Below are 14,718 nucleotides of genomic sequence, written 5' to 3' on the forward strand. Positions count from 1 at the left end.
CTATATAAATAAAAAAACAGTGGTAACAGCGTGATACATCGTTATTGTTTGGCTAGAATGTGAAGCAGTTTATTTTGTGCTCACGTATAAATAACTAAATATTTACACGTTTGACATTGGCCGCAATAAATTACAAATCAAATTAATTCAAATTATCTATTGAATTCGTATAAAATATCGTTACATGAAGTTTTGTAATCCCTCTCTTTCATTAATATTATTATTGTTTAAATAATTGTGAGCCATTTCAACACAAAGTCGTTCTTCCAAATTATTTTCTTTGTCTAAAATTTCTCGTGGAAATATCCTTGTGGTATTTTTGTTGAAATTCTAGCATATGCGATAATACAACTGATTTGCTATTGGATGCATGGTACTTGATTCAAGTTTTTATTGAGATCTTCGATTGCCCTACCTAATTAAGGAGGTCTTGGAGTATCATTTAGAAAGGCGAGGAACGGGGAGTCCCACCTGCCTGCGCAGTTGGGCCCCCTTTCCTGTGCACCTCTTCTTGCACTCTACAAACTAGAAACTGTACGACTGTAACTGCTTATATTTTTGATAAATGCCTGGCGAGGCTTGATTTTTTTTGTCGAGCATTTTCCTTTTGTACCAAGGTATCTATGAAAACGTTTTTTTTATTCCAACTTATTTAGAAATATCTTAATTTTAATTAAAAGGTAAACCTAACCTTGCTCTCTCATAAGAGACCGTGTTAAACTGTCAATATTTTATAACTTTTTTCTCGAAAATTTCCTGTAGTGAAAAATCTGAAAAAATTCATGTACACTCCCTATATGCTCAAATATAAGATAAATTTTTTTTGGCACGTTACTCGATTTTAAACTTTTCTCCCAAACTTCCTTAACACCACAATCACTACACTTGAGATGGTGAAGGGTTAACTTAATCGAATATATCAGTCTTGCTCTTACGTAAACTTTCTATCCTACTCAGTGTAGTATTAATTTTTAGAATGATTTTACAGGATGTTTTGGTAAAATTGTTTTTATATTTATTAAAAATATTATTATGAAAAAAATGCGAATGTAATGAGAAGTGTTGTATTTAAATTATTTATTTCGGATCAGCTTTTGTTGCGAGTGTGGTTTTTACATTTGTGTAGTCGTTCTTAAATCAGTGAATTCTACGTGTAAGTAGATACAGTTAAGTTGTAGAATATATTTTACTTGGCTTAAATTATTGCGATGAAATTTGGCACATGAAAGTAAAATGGCTTTATTAAGTAAATTGAAGACCATTTTTTTTATGACAAAGGGTGATTAGAAAAGAAATTTAGAATTCTGTCTGAAGAAGTAGGTTCAAAGAACCAGTGATTAACAGTTTTTCTGACATTGCCCTAAATTCTTTTATCCAAAAAGTTAATAAAATTATTAGTTTTGTAAGTAAATTTTAGTTTTTTATGAAAATTATTAAACATGTTTAAAATAATGTCTATGGAATGAGATGGAATACATACTATAGCATCGTCTACATATTTGTAATAAAGGCGAGGTTTACAGTTAAAGTTAGTTTTAGTGTTAACAGGCACGGGTTCTCCGAATCCGTCATTACCAAGTTAGCAAAAAAAGGTGAGTTTAGCGAGCCCACAGGAGTTCTATATATTTGTTGGTAAACATTATTTGAAAAGTAAAAAAAGTATCAATTATAATCCTAGTAATATCTCTAAGATCCTTAGAAGGTAGTTTACAAGTTTCAATAATACGAAGAGCTCTTCTCTTGTGGCTGTTTCAAACCAAGATCAACGCTACATTAGTGAACGGGACTTGATATCTACTGATAATAGACAGTAATTATCAGAACCTACTACATTTTTAATATTATCAATAAACTGCATACTATAAATAACACTGGTGCTTGGTATTATAGTTCCTGTATACCTTTTATCTAATGTAAAACTGAAGAAGAATAATATCTGCAATTTAAACAAGTTGTGTAGCTCCATTTTTATATTATTGCAATAACTTTATAGTTGTAATAATTATGTTGCAATAATTAAAATTGCTGTGCAAGGTTATTGAATCAATTTTTTAAAGGTAACTTAATTTTTAACCATTGTTTAAGGAATTTAAAGTAGCAACTCTATTGGAAATTCACTTTCATACTAATTGTTAGATCAAACAAATGACATAGATGAACTTTATTAAGTACAGCTGGATTGAAAGCCGAGAGATGTAGAACATGTTAGAGGATCGTAGCAAGAAATTAGGTCACTACTGCACTTGCATTGAATTGTTATGTAATAAGCAAGAATTTGATTGTTAATTGTCCACGCGCACACTAATAGCATTAATTGTGGATACTATAGGAAACGAATCACTCATTCGGCACACTTTCTACCTAAGCATTTGAACCTAAATTTGAAAATAAAATCAAGTAACTGTTCTAACCATTATTGGGGTGCTTAATTCTCAAGAGCAAGAGGACTCGCAATACTGACTTTCAGCCAGTGCACAATTCACACCAACGTCGCCACACACATGCCACTCACTTGAACGCTCGCTTACGCGTATTGAATCACCTACACTTGAGCGGTACTATTAGCCGTAAAGTCATTTTCTTAATACATTGACTTTTTATGTGACATCTCAAAAAAGCGTACAAGTTGTCGGCATCAAATATGTTTGGAGTCCAAATTCTATAAAAATTCTCATTATTTTGCGATAAAACTTTGGATCACGAAATTAATGACAATTAAAACGACAGTATTAAGTTACAAAAAAACTTGCATAACAATATTTTATTTGATTAAAATACAAAATACTAAATTTACCTGTTCAACCTACCCTGCTCTTTTGTGAATGACACAAAAGCAGATGTCATGCTTATTTATAGTACTGTCTTAGACTTTAGTCTTTAATTATTACGCAAAAATAATAATCAAATACTGTATCACTTCCATAAATAAATAAGTGTGTACATATATGTATATATACTTGTGGAGCTTTGCCTCCCTGCGCCCTACACCTCCTAACCCTCGGCGTAAGAAGTTGAAAGTTTATTTTCGTCGATCTTGAATTACTTTAAATTCATTTATGTTACTTTTATTGCATTCTTATAGAGTATTAAAATCGCAAATGTAAAAATTAATTTGTTTCAGTATTCCTTAGCAAGTATAAAAATGAATATTTGAAATTTTTACGTACAAACTATATTTTTATTGACATATTTTATAAAATATTATGAAATCTGCTTATGGTATTATTTTCCTTTAAAATACACTTTAATTAGCATTCTGAAATAAATTATATTAACATAATGTCAAAAAATGGGATGAACATAAGAAGTATTGAAATCAAAAGCTTGTCTGGTTTATTTAATGCTCACGTTATAGTTAATTTCTTGAATAACGATAGTCAAACAACTGACCGATGAAATACCTTATATAAAACGTTAACTAATTTTTTTATTTCTTAAAGTAATAAACTGGCATAGCATCAATTTTGCTTTCAAAGGGGATGACAAGTCATAGTACTTTTGGACTTCCTAGAAATCTTAATAATATAGAGTGGTTTTTTAAGATTATAAATTAGATATAAAAAAAATTATTAAAAGTTGATTTAATTATTTGGGATGATGCTTCATTAATTTTAAAAATGGCTTTAAAAATAGTTGACAGAGCGTTAAGAGATTTATGTAATACTAAAAAATGTTTTGGAAATAAATTTATTTCCTTAAGAGGTGATTTTTGTCAGATTCTCCAAGTGATAAAAAACGGTCATAGGAAAATTGTAATTGAATAAACTATTAAATCTTTATTTTTATGGATTTTATTTTAGATTTCATAATTCAAAATTAATATTCGTTGTAACGATAAAGGATTGTCACAATTGTTATTAGAAATTGGGGGGGGAGGAATGAAAATTTTTAACATTCCTAAAAATTGGATATCAAATGATGTATATTCTTAAATATTTTTTAATGTCTCTAATTGTTCGATGAATAGTGTTATACTAGCATCACATAACGAGTACATCCGTTATTTAAATAATAAATCTCTCAAAACATCAACTGGAGAGATTAAAACTTACTACAGTATAGATAACACAACTCATAAAGGAGTTTATAAATCAGACGATACTATTTATTTAAATTTTCTGGTGGAAATATTGAATAATATTCGTGAAGGATTACCACCTCATGAACTACATCTAAAAATTGATACAATAGTGATGTTACTTAAAAATTTAAGTATATCAGATGGATTGTGTAATGGAACATGCTTACAAATCATTAAATTACTACAGTATAATACAGAAGGTGAAACAATAACTGGAGAAAAAATTGAAAATAGAGTCTTCATTCCAAGAATAACTTTAGTCACTGGAAACACCTTAACAGTACCTTTTATTTTGTATCGTAAACAATTTCCTATCGTTGTGGCATTTGCTATGACAATAAACAAAGTTTAAGGTCAAAGTTTTGATAATGTGGGTTTGTATTCAAGAAGACCCTTATTTTCTCATGGTCAAATGTATGTGGCCTTATGAAGATGCAAAAATACAAATTATTTATTTATTCAAGTAGAACGAAAAACAAACTCATAAATAGAAAATATTGTTGGGAAAGAGATATTTAAATAAATAATTGACTTTACTTGATAATTTTTATGTATAAATTGGCAATATTTATGGCAATAGATTAAAAACTATTGCTATAATGTAAAATATCCCATTTAACTAGTTTACATGACATGATGTTTTTTTGTGATGACATTTTTTTGTTAAATAAATTTAATTTTGTATTTTTCAAAATAAACAATCCTTAGTTCTTCAAACACAATTTATTATAATATAATAGTTTAGTATACATGTCGAAGGAATAGGTGAGAGACAAATGTGTTCGTCAAATTGGGGTTATATATATGTATATATATATATATATATATATATATATATATATATATATATATATATATATAATCATACACACAAATTATTAACATATTTAAAAAATGTAGAAATTGATAATGTACATAAGACAAATATATATATTTATATTGTAATTTATATCATCCTGATTTTACATTAAATACGGAAAGTTCTGTCTCCTCGTGGTAATTACATAGCTAAATTTAAATGGTTGTTTGCTTAACCTTTTTAAATTAGGTTATACTTTAACGGTTATGATCATTTAATAGTTATGTAACGTTTAATACTATATATGTAGTAGTATCATGTCATATATATACATGTAAGAAATAATAAATGTTACATTCAAAAATATATGCATTGAATACCTCATACTTATGAGAAAATTGAAACAATTTGATGATCATTATCTTATAGTTTTAAGTTTATTATTTATGAATATTATTAAAAAACTAAACATTAATCATATATCCCATTTATATGTATGAAGTTCATTTATTTGACTGCATGGTGGTGTGAAAAAATAAATGTAAATGATTACTTTTGAAACCAAGTACAATTAAATATAATATAAATATGGGTAATTTATGCTTTATAAAAAAGGTTGTGAGGAAACAAGAAAAATAGTGTGGCAAGGATGTAGGGGGACAAGAAAAATGGTGTGGTAGGTCTGGGGGGGGGGGGGTATGTGGGGGACCAGGAAAATGATGTTGAGTGGCTGTAGTAAGGGGCTGTTGGTGGTTTCAGGAAAAAGTAAGATATGTCAATTTAACGGTAAAAAAGGTCAAATTTTCGTTTAGTTGTGGGGGGGGGGCTGTAAAGGTGCTGTTGAGGTGACATGTAAAACGCTCTACATAAATAACTATAAAATATAGGGAGATATGTAGGTGTATGTATATCTTCCTATGTTATCAAGTGATTTTATAAAGTCATTCGACATAACCTCCCCTCTACCTTTTTCAGCCCCCTTTAATCCCCCAGAAGCTGTCACTCTAAATAAGGTGAAATAGGTTTTTACGTAATTTTTATTGAGTAATATTATTGGTGGGCCACAATCCACCCCTTTTTAACCCCCTTCAGCCACGTGCTCGATTTTAATCAGCCCCCTTTCAGCCAACCTCTGAATAACATAAAATTCTATCAGATTTAAGTGTATTTTTATTCGGTTTAATTTTTGTTTAGCTCTCCATCCGCCACGCCTCATAATTTTGTAACCCAGTAACCAGATAACCCAATAAGCCTTCCTTAAAATTAAAAACAACTTTTTCAGGCTTTCATCAGCAGCATATTCAAATAAAGAAAAAATATATCAGTAATCGTGCCATTGTAAGTTTAATTAGTTTTAGCGTACCCACTCTCAGCTGTCCTCACACTTTACATGAAAACCTCTCAGCCTTCTCACAATTTCTAAACAGCCAGTTTTCACCACTCTTTAGCTCTACGTTATTATTTCTCATTCGAATGTAAAAAATATTTTAGCTGTATAATTTGTTAGCACATTTCAATACTGTCAGTTTTTACCTATTCTTATAAGGTTGCATTTTTGTTTAGTCTCTTTTTGCCTCTTCTTGTGACTATTTAACTCAACAACCGCATAATCCAACAAAATTTTGACGACTTCCCTCCAGTCACTCTTCTACCGCATGAATGAGGTAAAATTATATCAGTTCTCATGTCATTTCTAGTTACATGACTATTTGCACCTTTTGTCTTAGCTCTACTTACAGTTTTCAGTAATATCTTAATTTCTAGCACATTAGCACATTTCCACACTACCGTTGAGGTAATGCTATGGTGCGCTGATTTTTTTTTTTCTTAAATTTTCTAAAAGCTTATTAATTGCATTATTAAATATGTACAAAAACATGACATTACATTTTCATACTAAATCAATAACAACGAATAAATTTGAAGAATATTTAAACTGTAGATCTTGCTTGTAGCCCTACTTATCATGAAAAAATAGGAATCATATTTATCGAAATATGTCAAGTAATGTGCATCGTCATGAAACAAGATTTAAATTATATTATTGATTTAATACATGAATTAATTATTTAAATGAACTGTGCAAGAATATTTCAGACAATCTCATACTTTTGCTAATGTTAAGAAATTACATTTTCTTTTAAGTACTTTAGATCAGATAATTTCAAAAATTTCTTTGTAAACATTATTTTCTATTACTAAACCATCATAATGTTCTATTTAAATATAAATTCTATTTTTATTTTTGCATCTTGATAACATGACTTATGATTGACCATGCGAAATCAATGGTTTTTTGAAATATAATCCAATATTATTAACTGTTAGACCTTAAAATTTATTAATAGCCGTTGAAAACGCTAAGACCAAAGGAAATTGTTTTCTGTATACAATAAAAGGTAATGATGATGAATTTCCTGTATTAAGAGCTATTTTACTATAAAAACTCTCTTTCCAATTTTTCTTCAAATATGATTTTTGCTTCAATATTGTATTCAAGTAATTTTGTAATTTGTAACCTTGTACCGTTACGTAAGCCATCAACTATCCTCAAATTTCGTATCAACATAACAATTGCTCTAATTTTTAAATTAAGTTTAAGTGGTGGTAAGCTTTTACGAATATCGTTTAGACATTCAATTGAAAAATTTATAAAAATATCATTATCTGATTTATCAACACTTGTAAGTAGCATGATCGTTGCTGAAATTTGTTTTTATTTTTCCTTTTATACATGGCTATTACATATTATATTATACGCTATTTATTGAAAAGTTAATATCTTTACCAAAAATATCGGAACAAACATCGGTTGTTTTCATTTATTTCATACTCAAAACTATTCAATTCTTCCTTTTCTAATATCTGATAATAATTTTGAAAATGTTTCGTCAATTGAACGAATGTAGATGATATTAAGTTTTAGAATGCGAAAGAACGATCAATGATATGTGTGACGAGGTGAAATTAGTGGCACTAAATTTCCTTTTGACCCAGCGACGCCTCCTTGCTCTCTTCTATTTTTCAGGCCTACTTCGTTGTCAACCATCTAACTGTTTTGGTGTATTTGTGTTTTGGGGGCCTGTGCGAGCCTGACGTGACGACGAAGGCGCTAAGTCGGATTGGTGGAGACAACAGCAGCTGCGGCGGCAGAAGCCGAAAAAGGCGCGAGAAATCATTGTAGTACAGCGGAAGTCAGCGAGAGGACTGCCTCAAGAAACTGGAGAGGGGAGGGAGTCTTGCTCGAGCCGTGCAGCGTAACAGTCGAAGCGCGAGCGTATTGGGGTTTTTTTTTCCGTGGTACCTTTGTTAGGTAGCGAAGACGTTTTTTGGAGATCGTGAAGTTGACAGAGAGTGAAAGTAAAGAAGAGGTGAAGAAATTGAGGTACGAGAGTTAAAGCATGGTGAGGAACGTGAGCCGGAGACAGAAGCCGGGGTCAACATTGAGGTGAGCAATAGCTGGATCGAGGTCATGGGAGCCAAGCCAAGGTGTTTGAGAGAGAAAGGAGAGAACCAGCCAGCAGCTGAGGATCGAGGAGCTAGTCTAGGGGTAAGACAACGTCGGGACGAGGTAGGGTGTTTGGGGCTAGTTGCATGCAGGTGAGAGCAAAAGAATTGAGTGTTCTGGGGCCAGGGCAGATCGAGAATACGTGCCGGAGAGTGAGAGTGAGTAGAGCTGGGGGACTTGAGGAGCCGGTCCGAGTAGTGTGTGTGCGCATGTGAGAGCAGCAAGAGAGGAAGAGAGAGATATAGAAAGGAAAGTGCGAAGCTGGGCACGAGTTGGGGAGGGTATGGTGACAAGGTGTAGGCGTGGAGAACCAGGGTGTGAGAGCAGTGAGATCGGGAGAGAAAGATTGTTGGCCTAAGGGTAGAGTGCGATGGTAGTGGGGCTAAAGGCGTGTGGCCTTCTACTAGGATGCGGGTGTCAGTCCGGTGAATAAAAGTGTACGTGCTCGCGCGATCGCGGTCGACGTCGGCGCCGTGGCTGCTAAATCGCTGGCACCCTTGATTGGTGTAAATTGTGTAACAAAAGAAACGGAGAAGACTGTGCTTTGATTAAACCCTGATCCCGTGTTAAATCAATTAATCCTTATTGTTCTTTCCCCTTCCTCCCGGAGCCGGGGGAGCTCGGCGTAAACCTCCTTTTGGTTAAGAGATGGCGGTAAGGAGATGTTTAATAGCGAGAGAGAAGGAGAGAAACCTCAGTCGCCTGTTTCCGGGCCGTGGAACTCCTTTACGGAAAGCAGTCGTGACATATGGTGATTTAATACTTTCTTGTATAATTATGCTTCTATTATTAATTTTTAGAACTGGAAATAACTTTTTGAAATCGCCTCTTAAAACATTTGATTTATTACAAAAATGGATATTTGTATCACATAATTCACGTAATGTTCTTTCAACTATTTTTAAGGATTTTTTCGGGATCATAGAAGCCTCATCCCATGTAGTTAAATCTACCTCTTTCAATTTATGTTTTTCAGATTTAAATTTTAAGAAGAAACTTTCTACATTGTTTAAGTTTAATGGTAAATGAAATGTTCTATAACTGGTCATTTCTTTTAGATGTAATGCTGATACTATACCAGTCTATGCTATAGATAAAATTATTTTTCCACGAGAAATAAAATAAAAAATTAACGTTTTACATAGATATGTTTTTTCTGAACGTCCTGGGCGATCAATAAAAGAAATGTTATCTATTTGTTTGCTCATAGTTTTTTAAATCGTGATTCACGATTAAAGAGATTCATTACGGCCGGAAAGTATAACTAGCATTTTTTTAGTTTATTACTTCTTTGAATATTCTTATCTGTACTTAATATTATCCTCATAGCCTTACTAGAATCCCACATTAGGATGATTTAGTAAACTAAAAAGACTCTATTAGACCTTTTTTTTGGAAACACTATTTAATCAATAAAACAATAAAAAAAGGTTTTTAAATTTTGTCTTATTAGATATTATTTGCAATTAGAAACGAGGCAAGAAATTGTCTAAAAATTTATAAAAAGGTATTTATTAAATTTACACTACTTCTATTTTGACTGTCAAACGATTGTTCAAAGATTTTTTTTTAATTTAAAGAAGCAAATTGAAAAAATAAAGTATTTAACTAATTAAAAAAGTCGTGGGTTGGCGTGCGGAATACGTAAGAGGCCGAGCCACACTAGTATACACACACACACATGCATATATACGTGTGTGTGTGTGTGTGTATGTGTTTGTTTGTTCGGAGGGTACTTATGAGAACAATCACATATTTGTAAGGGAAATTATAAGGACAAGAGTGGAATTAAGTGGTCGTCCGCATAATTCTTCCATGTTATTAATACATATTCTAGAAACACGTAAAGTTCACATAAGTTACTTTCTATAAACACGCACACACAGTCACGCACACACGCATATGTGCTTGTTAATCGTTTGTACTATTAATAGTGCAATGGTCGAGTATATCTGTGTAATTGGTGTGTCCTCGATGAATTTGGAAGTTTAACCTATCTATTTAGAGCAACGATTCGCCAAGCTGCGCTTATAAGTGAGCCTGACGCGTTACTTCCATAGTTGCATCCACGCAAGACATAGCATCCTCTCCCTCCATGTGTTCCGCGTTTACAAGAAAGTGAGTATAAAAAAGAGAAATATTACGGCTGACGAGTCGACCTTTGTTGCGAGCTGTGTCTACCCTCGTGCCCGTTTGTCGTATTTTAGGCCATTACCTACCGTCAGCTAGTTATTAGGGATCCCGACCTTGCTGCTCCCCATTTGAAGGACGACAGTGAGGAAAAAAACTGCTTATTCCAAAGTCTTCACTACTGAGCTCTGCGTCGAGAGAGTTGTGCCGAGGATGGTGAGCCCAGAAGTATTGTAGCGCTGGGTAGTGTCCTTGTTAATAGAGTGTGTGTGCGTGCGTGCGTGTATGTGTGTGTGTGCGCGCGTGCGTTTGTCAGGAGCAGCTGTATCATATAGCTCTTGAAATCGAAGTGAGAGAGAGAAAGTCTCGTTGCCACGTGTCGTGCCATATGCGTAGAACCAAGTCGTGCCAATGTTTTTGGATCATGACGCCTGCTTATATGTTCCTTTTTTATTCTTTTGCGCAAAATAAAGTAATTTTCTTTAAACAACGTTATTCCGCCCCTTTTTTTTACATGTCGCCTACCCTACATCGTTACTTGCTGGTCACGTGGATCGTTTCTCTTCAGGAGAGTAGCTTGTTTCCCGACGGGCTACCCCTGGTGGAACTTTCTCTGAGTCTCCAGGAACGGAACTGAGTCTGCCGAGTAGTGGGCGTCGTAGGCGCGTCATTATTTTTGCTTTCCAGGTGCAGTGTCGTCATCATCGTGTTTGGTATAAGTATCTTTGTGCGCGGCTTCTGGACCGTCATTACCGTGACTCCTTAAGTATTTCAGGGCAAGAAAACGCCCCCTTACAATACAACAAAAATTGCTACACTAACTCGTATAAAAAAAGTAATCATGTTACCGTTGTGCAACTTCAAGACATAGGTGATCTAACATAAAACGTCACTACTGTATATAGCTGGGGTAAAAAGAATGTAACTCGTGTGCTTGTCCCACTACTATACTTCTTCGGAATAAAGACAAAGATAACGTGGTTTGTACTTACTGAATGCAATCACAAATATATGAGTTGTGGAAAGAGGTAAAATGCATAAAAAACAAACCAACTGTCGCTCAGAAAAGAGAGGAAATGGCGTGCGTGAAATAACTGCTACTTGGCAGTGGGGCAAATCGCCAAAAAGCTGACCAAAATTGAATTTTTCAAGTTTCGAATTTTCCATTTTTTGTGATGTTTACTTCTTCTTGGTACTCAAGAGCATGTAAATCGGTAAAAATCATGACCCAACAAAATTTGATCTTAAACGTACGCAGCTTCCAAATAAGTGAATTTTGCTTTTTCCGAATTTTTTCGATTTTTTGTGTGATTTATGTTTCTTAAATTGATTGTAAAACTTTTTGGTTCGATTAAGCCATAAATTTTTTTTCTTCATATTATTATATATGATATAAAGAGTCAATTTTCTTATTGACTTATGAAAATAAATAAATATTAAGGTATTTAATTTTATTTTCGAAAAATAGTACATTTAGTAAATATTTGAAGAAAACGTGGGTACAATTTTTCTAAAATGCAATTGTTTAAACAATTATAAAATTATTCAAAAAAATCGAAATTTTGGTTTCAAACATTTTTTTTCTAAGAGTCTGGTATAATTTGAGAAGAAAAAGTCTCTTGTAATTTTTTTCGTATAAAAAAAGTTATAAATTTTTGAAGTCTCCAAATCGAGCATTTTTCATCAACTGTAATTGTTAATATCTTTTGATAGAATCATTTTATTTTAATGTATTAAGAGAACATTTCTACTTCAAATGGATTAATAAATCAGAAACGTAAGTTTTTTCAAATATAAGTCACACTTTTCAATATTTGATAAAATAATTGCCTTTTTTTAAACAACCATGCACCCAAACTGACACCACGTTACTAGGTATAACCGTGTAACTTAGAATTTCGCGCTATTCGATTAGATTAGAACTAGCAAAGGTAAGATGCCGTTGCATAGTGCCAAGAAAGAAATCTATCCATAATCTACTATTATATTATTGTTATAAGTAAAGTAATATTGTCTTGTCAATTGTAAATTTTCCGATCGATTTTTTGTGAAAGAGCAAGACTGGTTAAATACTAAAATAGATTTTACATTAAGCAGCCTCCCGTGGAAGTTTAATTTACTCTTTTAATATAATACGCATTTATTATTGATTAAATCATAGAAAAAGAAAAAAACGCAAAAGGAGGAAGAAAATCAAAGTCATTTGGCGAAAGTTCTGATCGTAGTAAAAGACGGAAAATAGAATCTCTTCGTAGTTTAATTAGTGTAAATGCGTACATGACTGCAGCATCAATGGCCTTACATTCTGATGAAAATAACGCTGCTGCAAAACTGTTGAAGGAAACCGCAGAAGGTTCTCAAAATTGCGCAAAAAAAAGTTTTAGATTCATGTGAAAACTCACATTATAATTTTACTATGTATACGCCTGAAGAGACTTTAACTTTCATAATTAAAAACCGCTTTACTAAGCAACAGTACGAAGCCATACGTCAAAATGCAAGAGCAAAAAATTGTGATATCCATTCAACTTAAAAAAACATCGTAAAAGCTAAAAAAGCTGCTTATCCAGCTGATATTCAAATAACGGAAAAAACTTCTTAAATTTCATTGCAGTCTTTGTTGAATAATACTTGCAGTAGGATACTTCAAAGTCTTCCGATTTTTCATGCTAAGCATGAAAATAATTACTTGTTAATATTGAAATATGGATTAGACGGGAGTTCTGAGTACTCCCAGTACAACCAATCTTGGCACGGATTTACCGCGAGTGACGAGAGTTTATTTCTCACATCGATAGTTCCATTGCAATTAAAAAATGTAGACACTGGTGTGGTTGTGTGGGATAACCCAAGGCCATGCTCTACAAGATTTTGTCGACCTGTAAAATTGAAATGGCAACGCGAAACCAAGGATTTAATGCATCAAGAAAATGAGCGTTGAAAAAATGAAATTTTTCAGCTGAATCTATTTTTCGAAAAAAACATAAATATACTATTTTCACTCCATTTGACTATGGTTGATAATAAGGTTAATAGGTTTTTATTTACATCACACTTTTGTTAAAAGGTTGTTAAATAGTGAAGAACATTTTTTTTCAAATCAATTTTTGTCATAAGAAACTTAAAAGCTTTCATTTATAACTTAAAAAAAAAAGAAAAAATTCTCCATTTTAGATAATTAATGAACCAACTAAAAACGTCAAGCATGGCCTGCTCTATTTGCAACTTTTCGATTTTACAAATGAATGATTTGAATAAAGTTATTCAAAAAGAAGAAAATGATCAATCATTGTCTTATAGCTTACCCATATTACACTCTTGGCTGCACTTATACGATTGATGCCTGCATATATCTAACTGTCTGGATTTTAAGCAATGGAAGGTTTGTTTATAAATTGTTTGCTATCGAAAAATTAACAATTAAAAGTATTTCAATTAATAGCACTATATGAACTGTTGAAAATAAAAATGGGTGTACATATAATTTTTACCTGAATATTTTTAGGCTACAGTAAAAAATGGGTACAAACAAATAATGGAAAATTGAAAAAAAGAAATTCAAAATAAATTTTTATCTTAGTTGTCATTAAGAGTTGACTTTTCAAAACAAGGAATTTAAAATTCTAACGATGGAATCACCACTCGAAGATTTTTTGAGAACTATTTAAAATCTACAGATATAACTGGTATAAATAGATATTTTTGATATTGTAACTATTTTTGTGAATAGATTCATTTCAATTGACTTGTTGTTAAGGATCGACGAAAAGCTAACACAGAGATTTCATAATATACTTACAACAATAACTTGTGGATATATAATTGATGAAAGCTTTTAAAAAGTAGTGCTTAGAAATCGCAGAGCGATATGTAATGTTGTACTCTTGGTATTACATGCCACCAACGGTTCATAAACCTTACGAGGTAACTTTTTTTTTTCAACTTATTAGCAGACTACAGGGTATAAAATTTATAAACCACGACTCAAGTTTGGAACAACTGAAAAAGCTCTACATTTTGCAATACTGAACAGGACTGAATTAATTTATCACCAATCACAATTTTGACCTTCTTACGTGTTGGGAAAAAATTATATGATCTACTAACCTGTACTGCGTTCCAGATTTTGATTCATAGCGCATCGGTGATACGACATTGCGTATTACCTCTTAGTCGATTTTCAGAAGTTCAAGAAACTTT

The 14,718-nt window shown here is 32.3% G+C and overlaps 1 protein-coding gene across 2 annotated transcripts in view; it reads left to right on the plus strand.

Annotated features, from left to right (window-relative positions):
- The window catches only part of LOC106645029 (mitochondrial import inner membrane translocase subunit TIM50-C), a 489,498-nt gene that overhangs the window by 108,612 nt on the left and 366,168 nt on the right, over positions 1-14,718 (plus strand). The gene's annotated exons all lie outside the window — the stretch shown is intronic.

Source organism: Copidosoma floridanum, unplaced genomic scaffold, assembly GCF_036245765.1.
Source record: "Copidosoma floridanum isolate Cflo_tuat_1 unplaced genomic scaffold, Cflo_Japanese_pri ptg000024l, whole genome shotgun sequence".
NCBI classification, from domain to species: Eukaryota; Metazoa; Arthropoda; class Insecta; order Hymenoptera; family Encyrtidae; genus Copidosoma; species Copidosoma floridanum.